At 41.2% G+C, this 25,322-nt stretch overlaps 1 protein-coding gene across 6 annotated transcripts in view; it reads right to left on the reverse strand.

The window, feature by feature from the left end:
* LOC116692217 (nuclear receptor coactivator 3) overlaps window positions 1-25,322 on the reverse strand; it is a 64,599-nt gene that overhangs the window by 22,019 nt on the left and 17,258 nt on the right. For 3 of the 6 annotated variants that reach the window (XM_032520318.1, XM_032520320.1, XM_032520319.1), the window contains one exon: window positions 1,470-1,557. The gene's annotated coding sequence lies outside the window, so the exon portion shown is untranslated. Of the gene's footprint in view, window positions 1-1,469; window positions 1,558-17,744; window positions 17,776-23,548; window positions 23,645-25,322 lie in introns of those variants that run through there. The other 3 variants (XM_032520321.1, XM_032520323.1, XM_032520322.1) reach the window with 2 other exon arrangements.

Genomic DNA, 25,322 nt, shown 5'->3' on the forward strand with positions numbered 1-25,322 from the left:
GGCCCACTTATACAATAAGAAGCTACTCTTTTAATGCCTTTCAATGTTAATCAGTTTGCATGTTTTCATACAAAATGAGCTTTACACAAAACCTTATCACAGCTGGATATTTCATCAATGTAGTGTTCAAGCCTATATTTGATGCAGTCTTGATTTGGATGGTCACTTAAATATAAAAATGTTGTAAATCTAGTAAATTAAAGCACACCAAAGCCAACTTTAAATCAAGTAAAACTATAATAATAATTTTAAAAAATTATGTAATTTCCCACATCGTAGTGGCTATTTAGAATGAAATGCATACAAAAACACATCTTAAGTGATATATTACCAAGACGTGGATGAAAATATCCAAGACACATGTCAATAACCATGTTATGCAACTGCTGAATTAGAGCCGGCACCATTTTTTTTGTCTAATTCAGGAACTGGGAGAGACTGATTTGTGCCAGTCAGAGACATATATCAGAGCAAAAGAAGAGTCTAAATGATTTATTGTATCAGCTGGGAACAAAACACCGCATTATACTTTCTGAATGAATCCAAAACTGAAAATAATGTAACCTGCTGAATGTATCATCAGGTTTCTACAAAAGGTAATCGTCAGGTTCTGCTGCAACTGAATTTTAAGTTCTGAGATTGGATATTCTAGACCAAAAGGCTGAGACTCTCCACGTGTTTGCTCTGTACAGGCATGTACTTTTGGCTCTTTATTCAAAAGAAACAAATGCTTTTATGCCCATCCAAGTCTCAGAAGAGCTCCACCTGCCAGTCCCCTAACATTATCTGTGGTGAACATGGACTTTTTTCCTTTCTTTCATTAACTCTTTGTAGATAAACCCAGGAGCTGCCTGTCCCTCTTCATCTTTATCCTCTCTAGTTTTCTTCCTAATCATGTCCAGTTTCTCCTCTGCCTGGAACTGGACTCTTCTTTCTCCCCTCTCTTACCAACCTCCTTCTTCACACAATCAGTCCTGCTACGGCAGGGTGTCTGCAAAAGCATGTGTGAGACTGCACGTGAACGAAAAGAGAGTGTGGTTTGGTTAGCACAGTCTTAGCACACTCGTGTGTGTGTGTGCGTGTGTGTGTGTGTGTGTATGTGTTGTCACCTGCAGACAAGGGTAAAAGATGAATGCTCTCTTTCAGCCTCTGTGGCAGGTTGAGCAAAAAGAATAATTTGATTTCTCCCTCTTTCTCCCTGCTGCCTTCCTACTCTTCATTTTCTCATCTGCCTGAAAATACTCCGCTTAACCCTCTTTGTTTCCAAAACTATTCCACCTTCCTAAATCCAAGCCTTCAACACAACAACTCGATAAAACATTTGCTTCAGAGAACACAAACTGTTCTCTGTGTTCAGGTCAGAAGGATGTTGCAAGAATGTGGCAACAACAAGAAACTGTCTCTGGCAAACCGCTCAACCTAAACCCAGCAGGCTGTTACCATGCCAACCATATGGGATGTTAGCCCACCTTGTGACAGCGCCCGAGATGATGGACGATCAGATCCCCCCTCCCCTCTCTCTGGAGGTGTGGTCCTATGTGGGCTGGTCAATGGAGTCTGGAGAAAAAAAGGAAGAAAAAATAAGTTCACACTCAACAGTGCATGTTCATTATGGTGATATTAATGAATAACAAGCAGCATTATTAATCAGCGGCCTGAAGACACATGCACAGGAAGCTGCATTAACAGCTTAATGAGCAGAAGGAACTGTAAGGGAGCCGTGCCTTTGCTATGTGCTTTTGTCTTCATTACAGGTACACACGTACAGAGAAAACACACTGCAAGACCACAAGCACACACACACACACCACACACACACCACACACACACACACACACACACACACAACACACACACACACCACACACACACACACACCCACACACACACACACACACACACACACAAACCACACACACACAACCACACACACAACACACCAACACACACACACACACACACAACACACACACACACACACACACACACACCACACACACACACACACACACACACCGTTGAGACACAAGTTTTACAAGAAGCCAATACGGTCGAAACCTGAAAGACAGCATAAGATCCACAATTCAGCTGGTCGCTCATGCTAGCTATAAAGGTAAAAGAAAGTGCTTTTCCACTAAATGTGCATTCCTGATCCATACACTGAATTTAAACATTAAGCCTTTATTGGCAAATATCTCTCATACTTTGTGGATTCTAAGCAAGATTACGGAAACAAGCTATTAGGCTAAATCACCGCTCTAATCCCAAAAGCACATAATAGGCTAATTTGTGTCCATTTAGATCCTGATAAGAAGCATTTTGTGTGGTGTGGTGTGTGTGTGTGTGTGTGTGTGTGTGTGTGTGTGTGTGTGTGAGTGTGTGTGTGTGTGTGTGTGTGTGTGTGTGTTTTGTTTTGGCCACGCTGAGTTGTTGTAGTAGCTCAAGTGTTCTGTCTGAACAATCATAAGAGTGTAACCCGTGGGGTAAAGAGTGCGTAACCATGGAGAACGCTGGGCGTTTCCATGACACCCTGTCATCAGTGAAGCACGCTGTCAGGATGTCTCATGTTTATCTGTCACTGTGCCTGAATGTGTGTGTGATAGAGATAAAATGTAGGTTAGTTCCGGGTTTTTTTCCGTGATGTGTGAGAGTGTCGTGTCAGAGCACACGTTTACAACCAAAAATATGAACACGTCTACATGAGCGTGTGTGTTTGTATGGCTGACCTCATACCCAGCGTGCCAATGCTGTATATGTTTACATTTGTGTGTGTGTGTGTGTGTGTGTGTGTGTGTGTGTGAGTGAGAGACGTTTTTTGGTGCACCATTCACCGTCAGCGACCTGACCGCTGGCTGCACCCATGATTGAGAGCAGATGGAGGCTTTCGGGGTGTGTGTGTGTGTGTGTGTGTGTGTGTGTGTGTGTGTGTGAAGGAAGAAGGCAGAGGAGGAGGGGAGTTGGGTGCTCTAGTTTAGGTGATGTATGGACTCTCACACACCAACAAAGACCCTCCTCGATGTGTTTCCTATTAATTGAAAGGGGGGAAAAAATTGAGCCAGAGAACAACTGCTGAAGTGGGAAAGATTTATAGCTCAGCTGTGACAAAGAGTAACGGAGTCTATTTTTTGCAAAAGTTGGAGGGGTTCCTTGCATGAGCAGGAACAAGAGAGGCGTCAGTGCGATCATTACTACTCTTTGTGTTCACTTTAAAACAGCGGTGAAAATCTGAGCAAATAAAATGGTAGTTAACGGCATGTGGCAATGCTCATACTGGCGTAAAGCCTTGAATATAAAAGCAGTGTGAATGAGCCCGATATGCAGAGGTTGAATCTAAGAAGATTTGTAAAGCACACAACGCAGGGGCCTTTTTACAGTCCGCTCTCATGCTTTCAACATGTCGGTTGTCCTCTTCAATTACTCGACACCAGAGATCAACAACCTTTTACTGTATGAATGTTCGCTCGATGCACTTGAGTAACACAATAAATATCGTACAGTGCTTCCTCTTGTCAAAGAAACACACTTTAAAGGATGCAATAAAAATGCAGCCAGAGTTTACATTTTAAAGAGGATGCGCAAGCCATTAACTTCATGAACTTGAGATGCTCAGTATATCATCAACAGTTATACGTGGCAGAGATCTTATCGCAATGACAGTTCTGCATTTCAAAGCCATACGAGCATAAACAACTGTCAGAAAAAGCCAATTGTCAGAGGGCCTTTGTTCCTAAGATGCCTTATATTATTCTTTTAAAATTGGGGATTGTCAGTTAAGTCGCTGTTAAAACTGATATTTGGTAATAAACTTTATTTGCCCGCATCAGCCAAAAACAATGCAAATTCAGGCAGAGAAAATGCATGTCAAACTGCGTTTCACATTAACTGAAAGAAAGGGATGGAAATATTTACTTCATCCACAAACTACTGTGTGAGTGAACATTTCTCATTTACTGAGTCTTCTAAAGTTTGTGTCATCGAGCCCATGCACCAAAAAGACAAGAATTAATCAAAAATCCTGTGTGCTTCAGTTTCCTTCCTTCATGGACGATGATCTACACCAACATGTCCTCTCATGGCAAGGCTCCTCAACATATACAGTAGAGCTGTAGGATTACTGCACCTTCATTTCACTTTTATTGCTGTGATATTGAAGGAAAACTGTTGAAATGTGGTGAAAATTGTGAAGGTGTGCCTTGTCAGATCACATTGTGCTGCATCAAAAGTTGAGCAAAGTTAACATTTTCTGCTTATTAAAATTATCGAGAAGAGTGTATTTTTTCATGCACTTTTCATATCGGCCTTGAAAACGTATTCTTCAAAGGTCTGCAACTGATTTTTCTCATCCTTTCAGTTTGTCACCAGGGCATAGAAAACGATTTTGTCTCTGTAAACCCCCAAATAATTGATCAAATATCGGTACCAGTTGCTTGCCCTTTTCTAATAAAAAATTGATTTGTTGGTGTCTGGGTATTTTGCCAAACAGGAACTGGATCCCGAATGGACCTGGCTATAAAAAAAACAGTCCTGTGAACACTAAAATGTTTTTTATTTGCATGTACTTAAACACACCTTTTAAAAAAGCATTGATGTCTAGCCAAAAGAATCTGCCCCTTTAAAAAACATCTTCAGGCGACTGATAGATAGGCAAATGAAATTCAGGCGTATCCACTAGTTGTTTCTTTGTGAGCTTTAAGCTTTCCCTCTCTTCACCCCCTTCTTCCTACTGTCTCTTTTTTACAACAGGATCTTTCTCTCCATGTGTTCGTCTTCTGTAATGACTGTGAATAAGGGAAATTGTGTGTGCTGGCCAGCATACACAACGGCACAGTGAAGAACGCATAAAAGTACATTGTGTGTGTGTGTGTGTGTGTGTGTGTGTGTGTGTGTACTCTGGGTAACTCTGCTTTAGTTTTGCTTCACCCAGACCCCTCCAACAAACCCAGCACTCACACTGGGGCCAAATAGGAGCCAAGCCACATCTTGGCACCTCGCCACCCCTTAAACAAATCAGAGGCTAATAAAAAAAAAACTTCAAGTCCAAAGCTGGCCTCCTCAAACAGGGGGTACCAAAGAGGGGAGTCATTCTCAGCTACCCCGCTCCATCATAAATGAATTTGTACAAGACGGAGTTCTGCTTTTCAACTTGGGCAAAAAGTACCGGTCTCTCCACTGTCTCCATCATCATCCCAAACCCCTGTTATACGCTGTTCAATAGCACTTTGATGTTATATTGTTCTTAACTAGCCTCCCTTGAAAAGAAAAAAACAAAAAAACAAAAAAACACTCATCGAAAACAAATTGCTTTTTAGATCAGTGACAAAGTGAGCGTGGACTTTCCATCTTTAGACCAATTACGGCTATCATAGCACACAGCCCGCTGCTTCAAACTTTATGCTTTAGAGTGGGATAAGAGGGGGTGGAGGATGAAGAAAAGCAGAGGGAAAGCGTCTGGCTCAGGCGAGAACTAGGCCAGGCAGGTCTAAAACTAAAACCCATCTAGCCATCCAGGGTGTGCCTGCTGTAGACTGCCATCAAACATACATTTACATATTCAAAAAAAGAAAGATGCGTTTGCATGAGTCATCCGTTCCAAGAACGCACTGCACATTGCACCAGGCTACAGTGTCAAAGTACACAACAGTGAATCTGAAGTCACACAAGCAGATAACTAATTTCTCAGAAAGAACAACCTGTAAAAAGAAATGAAAGAAAAATGATTGTATTAGGGTTTTGTAATAACAGCTCAAGACCACTTTAAAATGACTTTACGGTGCAACATCTGTTTTGAGTACAAGCAGACACTCAATGTAATAAAACAGGCAATTTTCTTCTCTTAGAATTCACAGAGTATCAAATACTGTAAGACCACGTTTGAAGATCAAAAAATGAGGGGATCACTGTGCACACGCACCGCTAGTCAAAGCAAGTACTTTATTTCTGTTTATATTCTTAGTTCTACTAATTAACTTAATCTACTATTGACAAAACCTGTGCTATCTGACTTTGTTAGCCCATAAAGCTAATTTATTTCAGTGACATGGTCCAATATGGGGAAAATATATAGATTCAGTATGTAGATCAAGTAAAACTTTACACATGCACACTGTGGTAGCTATGCTTATTAATTACATTTACTTAGCCATCATGAGTTTCACATTTGAGTTTTGAGTGAAGTATATCAACAACTATTGGATGGATTTAGTACATACATTCATGTTTCGCTCTGGATGAATTGTAATCACTTCAGCGATCCCCTTACGCCACATAGCGCCATTATTAGGTTAAACGTTGGCAGGTGTCGGTTAAGATTACATATACGCTAGGAAATAGCTGTGACTGTATGCAACGGTGGCAGCGATATTTACAATATGGCATTCTTCATAACGAGTTCCCTCGCTTCTGAGAGCTCACCTAAATATGAGCTAAACTGATGCTAAACATTTGGAGAAAAAAAAAGTATTTTTGGGGGATAATTGATCATTCTGAGGTGTCCTGAAATAGAAATAAAGGACTTGCAAGAGGAAACACAACTCCAGTCCACATTGTGGCATTCTTCAGCACCAGGTTGTCCATTATTTTTTGGTATTGAGGACACACTGTGGCGTGATAATGTTGGTGTATACTGATGAGTGACAAATTTAAGGAAAAAGCTAACTAAAAAGTGTTCAAAAGCCACCTGAACAGCTTTTGTGTGGGAACTATTCAGTGACCCCTTGTAGCCTATGTGGAAGCATATGCATTTAATACAATATTCCATTCATTAAGTCAGGTTTTACCTTTCATTTGTCACCGGTCAGTAACACGATCTACATAAAACATAAAATGCTTATTTTTCTTTGTCAAAACTCCATGAACCTGCAGTCAAAGTGCAGCGTTTAACAAGGTTACTGTTGACACTGTGTTTGTGTGTACAGTAAATTAGTGTTTCAGGTTTTGTGTCGTCATCCAACATTCTCCATGCTACCTTCATGAACACGTGAGCTGCACTGTATCACGGTAAATGAGGGATGGCAGAGGTCGTTAAAACTTTCCGCTGAACTGCGATCCTGCAGTCAAACCCTGACATGAATACAAGTGTGTGTTATCAACAACAGCTCCTGCTATTTCATATGAACCCATCCATGCACTGAACATGTGTGTAGAGAGCAGAGAGATTAAAAGAAGGGATGGACGCTTCCTTATGTATTAAGTGATGACAGTAATGTTGCTAAGCAAACAAACAGCTCTGATAAGATAAGGACAGTAATCCACATAAGTCCTCATCCCGCTCCTTCAGCTAGAAAACAGTCACATGAGGACTTATTTTGTTTTAAAGGTGTGAAGAAATCTCAGGGCCAGGACATATTCAGAGCGCTTTCAGTGACACATGTAAGCTATCAAACTCTTGTCTGTCTTAACATGCCTGCATAGACGAGCAGAGAACTGGGTTAAATAAAACGCCTCATTGAAAACCATCAATTATTCAGGAGCTGTACATTATCATAACATAGGGGAACATTTCTGCGAGTTAATTAACAATGAACTGAGAGGCAGGGCTGTCATATCTACAAGCGATGAATGGCTGGAGCTTTGGTAAATACTTAAAACATTCTTGTCATCACAAAGAGTAAATTACCTAGTTACAGGCCTAATGGGGTAGAGAAAGAAATGCAGCGAGATTGCAGGAAAACTGTTGTCACCTGCTTTTAGTTACTGGTTGGGAAATGAATTAAAATGGAGGTAAAAAGCAGGCACAAGGAGGCCATATAGTCTGAGGAAGGGGATAGTTTTCGTCACTGTTGATTGGTGTAACAGGTCAATGAATAAGACACGCCCCCTCCATCTCTGACCCCGCCTTTGATGGTCATTTCTAGGGCTGCACAATTAATCGAATTTCAATCGCGATCACGATTTGGACTTCCCACGATCAAATTTGCGTGATCGAGCGATTATTTTTTACATAGCATCATTTCATAGAACGCTCCGGGTTTTTTGCAAAGCCCATCTCCCGCTCCATAAAGCCGTCTGCTCATGAGCCAGTCAGAGTAGTTCACTGCACCCCGTGCAGCTAAGTTTCTAGATGTAGACAGTCACAGAGGACAGAGTAGCGTGAGGAAAACTCAACAGATAGCAGTCGGTAAGACTCAAGATAGTTGCAGTGGCGTCGGTCTCAAGGTTTACCAGTTTACCAGTAAACGCAACACTTTGTTGTTTTTCAGACAACAGCAGTGACCAGTGCTAGTCTGTGCTAGTAGCGTCTGTTAGCTGTTAGCTCTTCTAGGACGCACCGGTGCTAATGTCCTCGCATCCGCTGCAATGCTGTTTATATGGATATGGTTTAATTTTGCGTTACATGACCCATTTCGTCTGTAAAGCCGTGCCTGTGTTGGATCTTTCTACGCTCTCTCGTCCTACTCTCTCTCCTCTTACTCTCCGCGCCCCGCCACACAGCGGCCGCCTGGTCCACACTTCTGATATTTGTCTACAGTTTTAATTTTTCATTAACACAGCTGTATATTGTTAAGTATGAGGGGGCAAACCTGTATTTGTACCAGTGTTCCCATGGTAACTCTGTTATCGCGGCCGCTACGGTGAAGAACACAGAAGAAGTTACTGAATGCAACTAACTTCAGTTGGTAGAGTAACAGCGTGAGACGAAGGCTGCTGGACCAGGACCAGAGATGTGACCCATGGCCAGAATATCATAGTTCATAAAAATGCAGCGCAGTGAAGGTACAGACGTTTAATACACACGACGTGTGTATCCGCCGTTCGACCCGTGCTGGACCGTTCATAATGATCAGCCGTCTCTCTGGAGTAGCGTCCATCACACTCCCTCTCGCAGTTATAAATAGCCTATGTGACAATAAAATTGTTTTGGTTAAAATCAACAAATAATCGTGAGAATAATCGCGATCAAAATTTTGATCAAAATAATCGCGATTATCATTTTGGCAATAATCGTGCAGCCCTAGTCATTTCTATTATTGAAAAGTGCCAATATTTATAAAAGGTATCTTATTTAATTTGTCATGCACATTTGTACTGTAGTAAGTGAGTCTGTGTTCCTGGGCATTTCAACTTTTACATAAAGTGTAACTAGCATAAGCAGTAGGTTATCACTGCATTGCATTATGGGCTACGGAGGCTGCTGCTGATGAGGAGATAGGCATCTCGGCTTCTGTTCCGATTAAATACTTCCTGTATGAGAGTAGACAACTGGTGGGTCTTTAAAAGTCTTCACTTTTTAATTCTGTAGTTTCTGTAGTACCGACAACCAGCTGCTGAATATTTAAATAATTTAAATATTTTATTCAATAAAACTGAGCAGGAAATATCTTATCATCCTGTCTTGTTGTTTTAGTTGAGCCTGTTTTAAAGAGTTACAGTCATTTTAAAACGTATGCCCTTTTACAGCTGCAAAACACTATGCAAATTAATTGTCAAACTGTCAAATACATAGTGGTGTCAACCACTGGCACAGCACACAGTTATCTCACTGTCAGTCCAGAAAGGGTGGGCCTGCTCGATTATGAAAAACAAAAAACAATCAAGATTATTTCGGTCCATATTGAAATCACGATAATTTAACACGATTACTCGTTGACTTCTGGAAAGATGTTGCAATTACAGTGGGAAAAGTTAAATAAATCGACAGTAAAAAAACATACAGTCCCTTACAAAAGTCTTGTCGCTTGTGTACAAATTGAGCTGAAGTGCCGCTGAAATATATTTCTAATCAAGATTTATTTACAAGAAATGGCTCATTTTAATCCCAACAGCTTTTGTAATAATGTTTCAGTGCAAAAAGAAACTGTCAAAAAGTATTCTAATATTCACAGCTTGGTAAAGCCCATTGAGTCAATTTTTGCAAAGACATACTGTAAGTGTTGTCGCCTTGTCATATGAGCTTCACCTGTGACTAATGATGGATCAATTAGGTCTCAGGTGTGTATAAAAACAACCCCAGTACACTAGACCTTCACATCAACTGCAACTAGACCTCTGCAAACATGCCTAAGATTCACCCTGAGACTAAAGTTTTGATTATCAAGAGGCTGAAGACCAGATCCACTGCTGATGTGGCAGACACCTTCAATGTGTCTCAGCGTCAAGTACAGAGGATTAAAAAAACATTTGAAGACCCCGCAAGACAACTGCTCGAGAGGACCGTTTGTTGGCTCGAAAATCCAAGGCCAGCCCATTTTCCACTGCAGCAGAGCTCCACCAGACCTGGTCCCCTGAAGTCCCTGTGTCAACCAGAACGGTTTGTCGGATTCTGTCTTGAAATGGCCTCCATGGTCAAATCAGTGCCCAGAAGCCAGCACTAAACAAAAGACAATTGAAAAACGTGTGGCATTTACCAAGGCCCACAGCATGCTAAAAGGATGGACGCTGGAGAAGTGGACGGAAGTGGATTTTTCAGATGAATCTTCTGTTGAATTACACCACAGTTGCCGCAAATATTGCAGGAGACCTACAGGAGCCCGCATGGATCCAAGATTCACCCAGAAAACAGTGAAGTTTGGTGGCGGAAAAATCATGGTCTGGGGTTACATCCAGTATGGGGGTGTGCGAGAGATCTGCAGGGTGGAAGGCAACATCATATCTCAAATACCAAGAAATCTTAGCTACCTCTTATATTCCCAACCATAAAAGAGGCCAAATTCTCCAGCAGGATGGTGCTCCATAGCATACTTCCATCTCCTCTTCAAAGTTCCTCAAGGCGAAGAAGATCAAGATGCTCCAGGATTGGCCGGCCCAGTCACCAGACATGAACATCAATGAGCATATGTGGGGTAGGATGAAAGAGGAAGCATGGAAGACCAAACCAAAGAATATTGATGAACTCTGGGAGGCATGCAAGACTGCTTTCCTAGCTATTCCTGATGACTTCATCAATACATTGTATGAATCCTTGCCAAACCGCATGGATGCAGTCCTTCAAGCTCATGGAAATCATACAAGATATTAAATTTGAATCTCACAGCACCACTATTTAATTTGCTGACATATTTTAGTATTTGTAGTAAATTTGTTCATTTTATGTATAGGCGACAAAACTATTGTCTTGGCAAAATTTGACCTTTCTGTCTTGTCTAAATAATAAATCTTTTTTTAGTGAAACAAATTTATTTCAGTGCATTGAACATGATTTGGGAGGCTTTTAGCTTTTCATATGAGCTATTTCTCACACCAATTGATTAATTAAAAGTCAGGTAATAGCAGGTGTTTCTACAAAATAGATAAGCGACAAGACTTTTGTCAGGGACTGTATACAACTGGGAAATTTTCCTTAATACGTTTCCTATTTAACCTTTATTTTTTCATTCAGAACACAAGATAAAATAAAAGTTTACTTGCAAAACCTAATGATTACCTATGTGATTACTCCAGTTATTATTATTATTAGTATTATTATTATTACTAATCTCAGAAAGTCTCAGAAATCCTGAATGTACTGCCGGCTGTAAAGCTACTTTTTATGGAATGACCAACTGAAGGAAATACATCATATGATGAAACACCATCCTGTTGAATCTCCAGTGTAAACTATGACAACCTTAGAATTCACCAAGCAGAGATATGTATGCAGTGGTGCATTTCCTCAAGCACTGCACTGAAATACAAGTTTAACGTACTTTACTTGAACATATTGTTTACATTTGTAGCTACATTATACACCTAACCCAATAAGTATCAGAGGTAAATATCTTTTTACATTTAATAGCTATAGCTACTAGTTACTTTGCAGATGACGATCTTACATAAAAACACATGATAAACTAGTTAAATAATACATTGTTAAAGATTAGGCTAACCAACATGAATAAATAACTCTATAAATTAGTTACACTTAGCTCCACATTAACTAGCTACAACAATAAAATGGTGTTTACACCTTATTTTTTCAGTGATAGTAATGCAATAATGAAATACATTTTTAACACTCACAAGATCAAAAGGATCTGAGTCGTTATTTCACCACTGTATATATGAAACAAATTCTGTTATTGTCATTGCACAACACTGTACAAAATCAATCCTGAAGGCTCATTCACACATATCAAACAGTAATTAAAAAATTAAGAAGACTATTTGGTGACAACCAGGAATTAACCTGTGCCAAAAGTCTGGTGTGAATGTTCAGTGTCCTGTATGAAATGCAAGGTTTTGTGTGTGACAGTGGTGTAAGATTGAAAGGTTGATATAAATAAATGAAACTTTGTGGAGTTTAAAAAGAATAAAAAGGGAGTGTGAAAGAACAGTATGTCAGTGTAAAGGTGTTTTTCTCCAAAAAATAATTGAATGCAGATAAAACTCAAGCACAGCACTGCTCGAGATGCCAAAGGAGAAAGAGCATTTCTTTTGCTGATGCATGTGTGTGATGATGGGTGAGTGTGTTAAGAGTGTGCGAATAACTGCAAGACTTTCTTTAGTGGGAATGGGGACATAATTGGTTCAATAATTACCTCCACACACACCACACACACACACACACACACACACACACACACACCCAACACACAACACAACACACACACATCACACACACACACACACTCCCCCACACACCAGTGTCTTGTGAGAGACCCTTCTCCCTCATCTACTTTCTCCTGCCTCCTTTCTCGGCTTTCCTTCTCCACAGTGAGAGTAAGGGAGCAGATTTACCACAGCACTCCCCCCCCCTCACCTCCTCCTCCCTCTATTTATTTGCTCAGAGTCCAAAAACTGCACAGCACAGGGAAAAAAATGATAGGGGGTGGAGGGTTGTAGGAAGAAGAGGGGGAAAAAAGAGGGCGGAGGGAGATACAAACATACCTGCGATTCACTGCCAAAAACGTGGATGGGACACACACCACACACACACCACACACACTGCCCACAAAAAAAAACCGACACTCCTTGGAGCTCAAAATCACATACTGGAGGGTCTTCATCCTCACCCACAGAAAAAATCACTGCCAGAAAAGCGGGAAACTGAGGGCAACTGAAAACCCACCCACAAAAAAACGCGGCACGGACAGCCGACCACCTTGAAAACTGACACAGGGCAGGAGAAAGCAATCCCTTTACACGCAATATTCCCCAATCAAAAATCAACTTCATTTATTTTAAACGACTAAATGTCAACCATAAAAACCGTACGGGGGGGGATCCGTATTCGTCTCTTGCCCTGCTGCGCTGCCCTGTGCCCCCGGAAAACTTGCTTACTCAGAGAAAATCAAAAATTCCATGAAAAACACATTTTTGGAAACAACTATTTTGTTTTAAAATTTTTTTAAACAAAGGAGCTAAGCGGACAAGCGACTTTTAAAAAAATATTTTTTTTTAATTCAGTATCAATCTTCTTCCCATTGGGGGAAAGGGGGGCCCCTTTTCAAAATGTGGGATGTGTTTTTTTTTGTGCGTTAGACCCAAATATTTGTTGGGGGTGCCTCTTATCTTAAAGATGAGATGGTGCAGGGTGCATGTCAGTAGGGTGCATGTTGAGTGTGTTTAAAAAGTGTTGGGGTTGATTTATCTAATGGGCTTTTTGAGTGACGTAATTTTCTGGCAGGATTTAGAAGAAGGAGAGAAGAAAAAGTTTTGTGGAGGCAGGACAAACTTGATGTGTGCTCGATACGTTATGAGACCATATGGTGCCCACTGTGCGGCAGAAGCAGGCAGAGCACCACAGCGCAGCTCTCATCCACTCATCTATCAAGCCAGTCTCTCAGCTCACACTGTTCTCCCTCCCTCTCTGTCTTGTTAACTCAATAACATCCACAGCCTCCTCTCTTAACTCACTGTTTTTTTTTTGGCAGGGAAAGCAAAGAAAGAAATATTTCAGCCTTCCTTCTTATCCGGCTTCCTCTCATTGCAGACGACCGGCTCTGGCTCTTGTCTCCTCCACACCTTTCCCTGCTAAGTGCTGTGTGCACTCATCGTAGAGCTTAATCCAAACCAAAAAGGATTATTTCAATCGCATTAAAATCTGAAAACTGACAGCCCTCCGTATGTGCCGTCTCGCTGATGACAGCCATTGAGGCTATGTTTACACATGCACACACCATTTTTTTAAATTTGAGTTGTTTAATACTGAAATAAAAGCTGTAGACAAAAACTGTTTTTTAAAAGCTACTTGATCCAAATACTGAAGGTAAAAAATATTAAGTTGGAAGATGTGATATGAATAAAAGTTTCCCTAGGAGAATGTGACTCCTGAAACTGAGCCGCTAAGATGTATTACTTTGTTGGAGTTGTTGGGACTATAAAGCAAATTTACTAGGTGGATGAATGGTTCGCAGCTGCTAATAGCACCATGAATTGCCCATCACTTGCAACCTCTATCTGCACAGTCTCAAAATGAGATTCTCAAAGGATATTATGCTAATGATATTACAGTCCAAACACACCCATAAAGTTTTGCAGCTGAGTGCAATGTGCCCGCTCTTTGTATCTGATTGTACAGTACAGGCCAAAAGTTTGGACACACCTTCTCATTCAATGTGTTTCCTTTATTTCAATGACTATTTACATTGTAGATTATCACTGAAGGCATCAGAAGTATGAATGAACACATGTGGAATTATGTACTTAACAAAAAAGTGTGAAATAGCTGAAAACATGTCTTATATTCTAGTTTCTTCAGAGTAGCGACCCTTTGCTCTGATTACTGCTTTGCACCCTCTTGGCATTCTCTTGATGGGCTTCAAGAGGTAGTCACCTGAAATGGTTTCCCAACAGTTTTGAAGGCGTTCCCAGAATGCTCAGCACTTATTGGCCCTTTTGCCTTCACTCTGCGGTCCAGCTCTCCCCAAACCATCTCAATTGGGTTTAGGTCCGGTGACTGTGGAGGCGCAGCACTCCATCACTCTCCTTCTTGGTCAAATAGCCCTTACACAGCCTGGAGGTGTGTTTGGGGTCATTGTCCTGTTTAAATGACGGCCCAACTAAACGCAAACTGTATGGGTAATGATGGCCACTCGTTTCTCGTTACTTAGCTGATTGGTTCTTGCCATAATATTAATTCTAACAGTTGTGTAACAGGGCTGTTGGATGTGTATCAACCTGACTTCTGCACAACACAACTGATGGTCACAACTCCATAAGGCAAGAAATTCCACTAATTATCCTTGACAAGGCACACCTGGGAAGTGAAAACCATTTCAGGTGACTACCTCATGAAGCTCATTGAGAGAACACCAAGGGTTTGCAGCGCTATCAAAAAAGCACAGGGTGGCTACTTTGAAGAAACTAGAATATAAAACATGTTTTTAGTTATTTCACACTTTTTTGTTAAGTACATAATTCCACATGTGTTCATTCATAGTTTTGATGCCTTTAGTGATAATCTACAATGTAAATAGTAATGAAAATAAATAAAACGCATTGAATGAGAAGGTGTGTCCAAACTTTTGTCCTGTCCTGTAATTAATCTATGTGGCGAAGTATAAATTTTGCAATTTTTGCCAAGAACAAAGAAGGGAAAAAGTGTCAACGAAATAAAAAAATTACATTGTCGGACCACAAGCTACAGGTCCTGACCAATGAGGTGCAGTCCTTAAAACTTCAGACAACGCATTTAAACGTGAAAGAGAGAAAAACGTATTTGGGTTTTAACATCCCAGTCTGTCAGTGCTGTTGGTAATTTAAAATGAACACCTTTAAACTTTAAAAGAAGATGGCATGATTTAAAGCGGACACCCCTTATAAATATGCTTTATTACCACTAATCCTCTGAAAACGCTAATCATTTTCCTGTTACTGCGTGTCACTGTTTTGCACTGAGGCTCATTTGCAAAGAAAGAAGGCATTTTTTTTGCAGTAAATGTATGCACATTACCTAATTTTAATACGTGCAAACAGCACAGAGGCACCAGGATGCTATATGCTTGCCAGTGCAACTAGGGGTGCTTTTCATCTTTTGGGGGTGCTTTGAGAATTACAAGGTTTCTTTTTGTTCTATCTGTGCAGGTTTAGAGACTGGAAAAGCCGATCAAGCCTTTGGTGAATTTGCCAGTCCACTAGTGACCATACAGTGGTGTTAGAGTGGAGCTTCTTCCCGCACTAAAGCTCTTTGGCTGAATACACACACCGAGTCAAACACACACAAGTCAAATTTTGTACTGCTGTCAAATTCCTCACGGATAAGACTGCAACCAGTTTTTCACCTTGGAATTGCGCCACTAGACCTGAAGTGGGTGATGGAGCTTCCGACTAGCTTGCTGATACCACACCGGTCAACTACGTCATTTGTAGCTGCAAATCTCAGGATAACTGCAACTTTTTTAACTGAAGTGAAAGACGATGCTGCTGTACAGATGTTTGCGTCACTAATGTAGATAACGATTTATATACAAGTAAGTGTAAAATAAGCTCGACTTGATCATTGTAGCAAAAAGTCCGCTTAACAACTTGCAATACAGATCGTTCAAGACAATGGATCTACGTTGTACCAGACAGAGGTCTACTGTACAGAGCAACAGTCCTACAGAGAGCGTCCTGCAGTGTAGTTAAGAAAATGCTAATGGCCAAATGCAGCTGCAAGCCTGTGTGTCCTGCATGCACGCAGCATCAAGCAGTAAGCAGAGGGCGCTTTTTTGTGGCTCATGAAATCATTTATTTGCCTACTCCGCACACATACACAACACACACACACACCACACACACAACACACACCCCCCAGCCGTTATAGGTAATGAGACAACACACCACATAGCCAGTACAAAATCGCACTCACCACCCCTGCCGCTTTGCAGTTATAGCAGAAGCCATTAGCTAAGTAATCTCCCCCCCTCCTTCAGATTGTCTCAGCCCGTACAGCGTATCACTTTTGTTGCTTACATCAGTCAAAGGAGAGTTTTGCCCTCAGCCTGCTCTCCCTGCCTTCCTCCGTCTTCTCTCCTACTCTCCTCCCTCTTCTACTCATCCCCCCTCTCTGGCTGTCTCCTCCCTCTCTATACCCTTCCCCCAGCTCTTTCCTGCTCCCTCCCTCCGTCTCATCAGGCTATATGCAGCAAGGCACAAATTCATAGGGGGAAAGCGAGACAGCAAAAGAGAGCTGGAGAGATAGAGGAGAGGGGAGGGGAGGGGGGTGAAACAGAGAGATGGTTTGGACTGAAAGAGAGCAAAACAAGACCGAATGACAGACTAACGAGGAATGAAGGGTCGAAAGACAGAGAAAATGAAAACAAGGAGGGATGGGTGGGTTGGTGGGAGAGCAGCGAGGAGGAGGAGGAAGAGGAGGGAGAACTTGCTTTTGCTACAGCGATGGGCGTTCCTCTCCCGGTTCCTGCGAGGTCAAAAGTTTACAGTGGTTTTAATTTCACCTTTCCACAGCCAATCAGAACGTGTCTCCTGCTGCTGGGGGAACTTTGACCCACTCGGAGAATTTGACTGTAAAGATCTAACGCGCACCTCTGGTTCACCACCAACAACGCTCTGGTTTTCTCCTTTTTAGATTTAGTACCATCTTTCCTAAGCAGACATCCCTCTGCAGGTTTATTTGTCCTTCATCAGAAGACCAAAAAAACAGTTGTTGTTGATGTAAGGGGATAGCAAAAAAGGGGATGAAAAATAGGAGGCTCTTTTTTTGTTGCATTTGAGTACTTTTCCTCTGCTTTCCAAAACAGATGCCACCTAGACGGCGTGTGGGTCGAAAACCACAAGATCAACAGCCTCTCCTTGGGGATAAACAATGGATACCTCGGCACTAACACACAAATCAACGGTCCACGTTCACGTCACTTGATCCGAACAACATACACATAAATACTCACAGACCAAGTGGCCTGCAGTGTTGGTGGGTGTAAGAACCCCTGTGTGAGTGTGTGTGTGCTTGTGTGTGTGTGTGTTTATATGAGTGCAGGCATGTGAGAGTGGAGAGAGTGCAAGTATGTGTCTATGAAGGGGGAGGAGGCTGCAATTAGATCATAGCATCAGAGAAGGGAGGGGCGGCTCTGCAAATAGAGCGAGCAGAGTCGGCATGGCTGGCGACAGTAAGTAGAATGGCTTCAAGCCTCTTGTAAAGGAGAATAGGTCGGGTGTGTATATAAATACACTGTATATAATGTGTGTGTGTGTAAGTTTTTGTCTATAGCCTCTTCATCACTGTCTGTGTGTGCATGTTTGAATAATTAACAGCCACGGCCACTGAAGAAGCACCCTGTTGTTCTATTCTCCCCATCCAACTGATGCAAGACACGCACGCACGCACACACACACACACACACACGCACACACGCACGCACACACGTGACGCTGTATAGCCACTTTCCACCTGTAGCTGACTTTCTCTTCACAGATGCTACATTTTTATCCAGCTCTCCACCCAATAAATAAAACATCTGTCTGTTACAATCAGCTGCACTTCAAGCACAACTCTGGTGATATTTAATAATTTTCATACTGTCAACAAATCCCATTATATCCAACAACAAATGTATACTATTGTCAGGTATTTTCTGTGTACCCATCTGTGCCATAGAGTTATTTTATTGTTAAAATTTTAAAAACACACCAATGGGACGAATCTTTGCCTTGAGTGATATGTTCCCTCATTACCATGAACACGGTCACTCCCACATACACGACCTGCTGCTGTAAACACACAGTAGAGCACCAAATCCACAGCTGAAAATAGTCCCCCAAAATACACTATTTGCTCCTTTTTTTGTAACGTTTGCCAAAAACTACAGTGGCCATCTGTTTAAGGACATTATATAGCATTTTTAAATCATGGAACTATATATTTATACAATATACAACTATTTACACCAAATATTTGCAGGATGTCCAGCAGAACACAACCTTTTAAACTATCAAATGATGATGCAAAAAGTACTTGGATAAAAATTCAGCCACAGCCAACCAAAAAGTAGAGAATTGTCTCTTCACTGAGATGTATCTTTCCTCAACCAACAGCCATAAAAACCCTTTAAGTGTCTCAAGTAAAGAGATCACCTTACATCTCTCCCTTTCTCTCCAAGTGGCGTTTCATCCATCTTTCTATCAATGCTTTATTCTCTCGGTTTCTGACCAGTTGTCAGGTGAGACAGAGTTTTGTTTTGTGACAGTGTCAAATTCAGGTGGATTGATAATGGAATAATGAGATGACATTGCAAGCAACTTCCTGACCTGTTTATTATCAGTCCAATCCACAACGTGAGCATGTGCAAGTTTTTTTTTCCTGAGCTTCGGCTAAAGTTAGTTTCAAAGTCATATTAGTTCATATATTGATTTGCAAGCACTTTAACCTGACTAAGTTGCTACAGTAAAATGGTCTGTAACACTTTAAGGGATAGAGGCCTCAGTGTTACCCCAGGGTTTATGATTACACAGTAAATGGACTGTTTGAGAAACACTTGAAATGTAACAATGTCAACTGCATTGGCCATTCTTCTGCTGCTTGAAATCCCACAACCCCCCTGTGGCAATAACACCAAAAGCCTTTCTTTTGAGCAGGAGAAGCAAACAAACTGTAAAGCAGACGAATGCTTGTGGAAAAATCAGCATCACCAGGACACTAACCCTTAGCCAGGACCTTGGTTTGTTTTGTTGGTAAATACAAACTCTTAAAGCGTAGCGTTTGTTATAGCACCATAATCACACAGCAACACGTTGCCCAACCCCCTCCCCATAACTCCTCCGGCTAGATTTCTGTTCTTTTGTGCAGCTGATGTGTGTCAGGACAAAGGTTAGATGCAGAGCAGTCAACAAATTAGTACTGACTAGTGTGTGTTTCTGGGTAATGTGGTGCGAGAGGAACAAGGAAAGTGACAGAATACATACAGCAGCCAGCAAAGCAAAGAATAGAATCAGTGAAGAATTGTTTGTATATTAGCTTTGTAACCAGTCTCCAGGTTCACCCATCAAACCTTCTGAATGTTTTTATCTATTTCGCACAAGGTTTCATACAGCCGGACGGTTCTCTGAAATGACTCAACTTAAGGTGAGACATACAGTGCATTTAACATGCACACCAGTAACCAGGGTATGAATTTAAGTAAATAACCGGTTATGTCAGTTCTCCCTGTATACATGAGCGGGAGAGAATGGAAAGAATGACGTGAGTACAGTACAAACACCTGGCTTTTTCTTCCGGTCGATGTCAAAATAACAACGACCGGCCACTAAATAAGTAAAATTTCAGTAAACAGAATATCAGAAATGAGCTTTACTGATTTCTGATATTCTGTTTACTGAAATTTTACTTATCAGTAAAGCTCATTTCTCTCTGACAAAAGTTAAAAGTATGACAGATCTTAACACATCCAGAAAAGATTATCAATTATATATATATGTTTTTATAGATAGCTTTAAAATAATTGAAGACAGACCCCCTCCTTTTCATTTTATTCAAGTAGCTTATTTTGTAAATCAAAGCGCTTACTTAGTGATCATGGAAGTGGTATGAAGCTGCTTCGTTCTACTCGTTGTCCCGGATTTCTACAACTTAAACCTATAGACCACAATACAGGAAAAAAAAATGATGACCTGGTTCAACTTTTGCAACAATGTCATGCTGCACTGGTAAACCAAATAGATGCAAGCACATATTCATGGTAAGTTACTGATTAAGATAATATATTTGTTGTTGAAGAGGGTAGCTGTACTCTTTACCTCGAGATTATTACAAGCAAGGAATTGATATAAATTACTTTTTGTCAGGATAACGTCCTCAAATTGTAAAATCCTGTCTTCTGTTGCACAGTGTCTGCCACCTGGAAACTCATGAATCTTTTACTTAAATTGTGCTTCCTGGATGATATTTCACCTTCACTGTGTTTTTGTTGTTGTTGTACCATAGTGCTATTTTGGGTCTGAACACCCGCTAAGCACCTGAGCACACCTGGCTAGTCGCTGTGGGCACAGACTTCCAGATGATACACACTAGTCTGATCATTTCCCAACACTATATAACACTTTGTTCTTTGCTGAACACCACTGACCAGAACTAAAGGTCGAACTAGATGTGTCCTCCAGGTAAATTATTAATGACTTCTTTTCTTTTCCTCCCTGCACCTCTGCTCGTCCACCGTCCATCTCCTCTCCCCTTTCACTGCTTTGATTATTGTTTTCTCACTCTGCCTCCCTCTCATCCCAACCTTCTCCTTTTCCCTTCCCTCCACCCTTTCTCTAGTGTGGAGATGGTGTTATTTTTAGCCCTGGTGAGATAGGGAGCGAGATCGTGCTGGGCCAACACGTACTCTCCACAAGGTCTTGACTGGAGACCTGTCACCAACGTGTGAGAGAAGAACGGTTTTGAGTTAACACAGTGTCTGCATGCGTTTCCACCGTGCATGTTTCCTGTAGTATCCCATAGACCTTAAGCTGCCTTCATTCGAGTAGACAGAAAAGTCCCTGTGATAACAGACATCCACCCTAAATAAAGGTATAATATGTGATGCAAATGTAAACAAAAGGCAGGTTTGCCACCAAAACTCAAAACAGGATTACATCAGTAATGTAGGCTGAAATATAAAGTATGATGGGTTAACATTTATTTGTTGTTAAAATTGAGATGGTGATAATTCAGTGTGATTGGGGATTAATGGGTTCATCTCCTGCTTCGATTTTTAGGATCGTCAGCCTTGACTTTCACACATGCTTCTTTTCTATTATCTATGCGGTTGCCAGAGCTCTGGTGTTGTATTGGTTAGTGTACAGGTTTATGGGCCAGTTCAGACAATGTAGAGAGTTACGTTTCAATCGTAGCCGGCGTTACTTAAATGGCCGTCACTTTCTTGTTGATGTGTGATCTTCGGTCTTGTGGATGGCATTCAGCATGTCAACATGTTTGAGCCTGCCACCCATCATTCAGTGTTGAATTCAGCCATATCACATCATGCTAATGGGATGAAGAATAGAGAAGTTGTTGGGAGTGCACATTAGGGAGTTAACGAAAGCACAGTTCCACTGGTCATGTTGATCAGTTAACACTTCAACGCTGCCAGCACTCTTTGATGATGCTATATTATACCTTGAATTTATACACTCAACGCAATTACAGATTTGGCTTTTAAGTGTTATTGAGCGAGACATGAAATCCATACCCGCTAAAGGGGGACTCAAATTGAGTGGGATGGGGGGGGAATGAAAACAAATTAAAAGGGTATAATATTCAAATCAGATCAACAAGCTGAAATATATCTACAAAATATATATACAAAACATAAAAATACAGGAAGATACATTTCCAAGTGTGATCTTTATCTAAAAAAATCCTGAATGTAAGCCCTCCTCCTTCAGTTTCCTAACCGGTATGAATATATTGTTACGAGTAGATGCTACTGAAGTGTTGGCAGTGTAAAAAAACAGTGAAGCAGCTGCCTTGGTCAGGGTGATTTGCAGTGGCGTCATTCAAGTCACAATGACGCAGCAGCATTGATTTGTTGTGCTTACTGTCAAAACAGGATATTGGGATGGAACAGAGAGGAAAAACAATCTTATCAGCTACAGAGAATTAAAGGGGTTGTATTTAATGGAAGGGATCAAAAAGTAATAGTTAAAACATCTGTGTTGGTTTTATTTTTGAAATTTGTGGGTTTTTTTTACATTATTTGTCTAAAATGAATGCGTATTATCTATAAAAGAAGCTAGAAGGGTGACATTTGCTTCACATCTGCCCTCCTGTTAACCCATAGTTATCAATTTAAATGGCTGCGCCTACACACATATTTGTCCAGGCAGGTTTTCACAGGAGAGGAAAAGGCAGCATTTCCTCCATCACGCTGCACCTGAATCTACCAGCAATGTCAGCAGTCTGTCAGTCAGGCTTGATCAGCTCAATAAACATCACCAGCAACCTAGGCAGATCTGCAGGCAAGCTGAAGCTGTTCACCTGATGGTTACCTGAGTGGGCAGCTGAGTACAACGGCAGATGATATTTCATCCTGGGCATGGTGTCTGACTGAGACACAGGAACATGCACGTATACGCAGCGAGAAGAAGGAGAGGGGATTCTTTATGCAAGCAGAGCCTTCTTTTTGGATGAAGTCTGATTTGCTGGACAACACTTACAAATACACAAACAGCTATAAAAAGCTCCCAAAAGAAGAACAGGAGAACAACCGGAATCTTTGTATCACATTGCATCAAATCAATATTTAAATTCTGGCCCCTTTTCCTCTAAGGAGAGCATGCAGATGTCGTTGCCGGTTTACTATGACTCGGATCTCACAGGACTAACAGATTCGGCGAGGGAGGGAGGCAGTAAAAGAAATGAGAGAGGTGGGGGAGAGGAAAAGTCGATTCAACCAAATATGCTCCCTCCCCTCTGCCTGAGCTGAGTCGGAAGCATGCAGGGCTTCTTCCTTCTTCCCAGCTTGGCAGGAAGAGATGGGTGAAGGTAGTAACTGCATAGTCCTCCACCCACAGTAGAATGTGAAATTCAGCAGTTTGACTAAAGCCTGAGCGTGCATCCTCTCTGCATGTCATGAGCACGCTTTTAAAAATCTCCTTAGTCATGTTTCACTGAGCTGTCTAAACATGTCTTTCACAAAATGGGATTCATTGGGGTTAAAGGCATTGATATCAGGGGCACGTGAGCAGAGGGGGGCCTGGAGAATTTCTCATTGCTCACGGAGCTGTTTGTTCCCTCCGCTGCAGGCCGCTCTGCTCAATATCGCTCCAAGCTCAACTCAGATTTCACCTAGCTTCACTCAAATCAGTCACCGCTCTCTGCAAAAAAGAAAAATAGCTGCGTTGTATTTATCAGATGAATGGCACCCGCCCTCCCTCCATGCCACCAATGCCGGGAGCTCCGCCGGCAAAACGTCCAACAGATGACGGGCCACTGGTGGCTTGGAGGGAGGGCGGGTGGCGTTCATCTGCATACTGCTCGCACTGCAGTAACAGAGACGGGCTGGGTCTGTTAGTGGTACCGGAGGGAAATTGAAGGGAGACAAAAGGCAACACGCCAAGTTTTTAAAAATCTGTTGTGCACTCCATCCAAACTGAGTCAATGTGGTGGAATGTACATTTACACAAGTACTATATTTGAGTACAAATCTGAGGTACTTGTTCTTACTTTTATGCCATTTTCTACTTCTACACCACTACAATTCAGAGAGAAATATTGCACGTTTTACTCCACTACATTAATCTGACAGCTTTAGTTACCAGTTACAATTTTTGCACACAAAAAACATGTAGTTTAAAAAATACAATGTTATAATAAATTAAACTACCCAACAATGTAATGGCCAACAGCTGAAATAAGGTGTTTTAATGCTCTTTTTGATCATTTTAAAGCTTTTTTAACACTTTTAAAACTAAGTTGAAAGCGGCAAAATAGGATCGAAAGCCTCACTTTTTTAGTTTCCAGTTTCTAGAATGTGAGGATTTTTCTGCATTGAGTACTTTTACTTTAAATACTTTTCCTGATGATACTTACATGATTTTACTTAACACTAGAAGTGCCGGGATAATCATGATAAATACCTAATTGCAATATTAATGCAGGTATTGTGTTAGGATACCTTTAGAAAAACAAAATAACACCAAAATGTACAATTTAACAAGTTTAATTATACACTTGAGTTGCCCAGGTGTTTCAATTATTCATATTGCCATAGTAAAACGTAATTATTTCATTCACATCTGAAATATATGGTATATAAATTCATTCAACATAACTTATAACATGCAAATCACATCTAAAAGTATCTTATTTGAACATTTATAACCTAACATAACCTGTCACCGCCTCCGTGTTGGTGTCTGCTGTGGCTGCTCGGACCATGCCCTTCTCCCTTTTCTCCTCTCTAAACCTGGTCTCAGCTCCTCTGCCAGTTGCTGCCTGAACTTCCTCTGGACAATTTCACTGCTGGTGCACTCCTTGGAGAGGATGTGTGCAATTCCAGCCAGTTTGAGAATGTATAAAGTTGTATAAACACATAGGCAGCCACCGGCCAACTAGCTCCGTGTACAGCTCCTTCCACAGAGCGAGCACCTGGCGAGTCCATCCCCGCTGTATTTACGATGGTTGCTAGCGTTACCGACTCTGGCCTACCTTCGGCCCATCAGTAATGCCTACACTAGTTACTCAAGACCGCTTATGACGTTTCTTTGGCAGAGACGCTGATAGTAACTAAGCAACCAATATGCATCTTCAACCACGCAAAAGATTAAAAACAATACCGCGAAAATCCAAGCGGTCAAAATGTCCGTGTATGGCCGAATTAGGTAAAAGTGATTTTATTTTCTTTGCCTAGTGTGTAATGTATGTAAAAACTATTTTAAATTAAAATATAGAGCCTTTTAGGAAAAGTCAGGAACCAGCAGGATTGTATTTTTTTTATCCAACAAAGTTATTACATTTATAAGTTTCAAAACAGTCAAAATGATCATGGCAG

This window comes from Etheostoma spectabile, chromosome 7 (genome assembly GCF_008692095.1).
Source record: "Etheostoma spectabile isolate EspeVRDwgs_2016 chromosome 7, UIUC_Espe_1.0, whole genome shotgun sequence".
Lineage (NCBI taxonomy): Eukaryota > Metazoa > Chordata > Actinopteri > Perciformes > Percidae > Etheostoma > Etheostoma spectabile.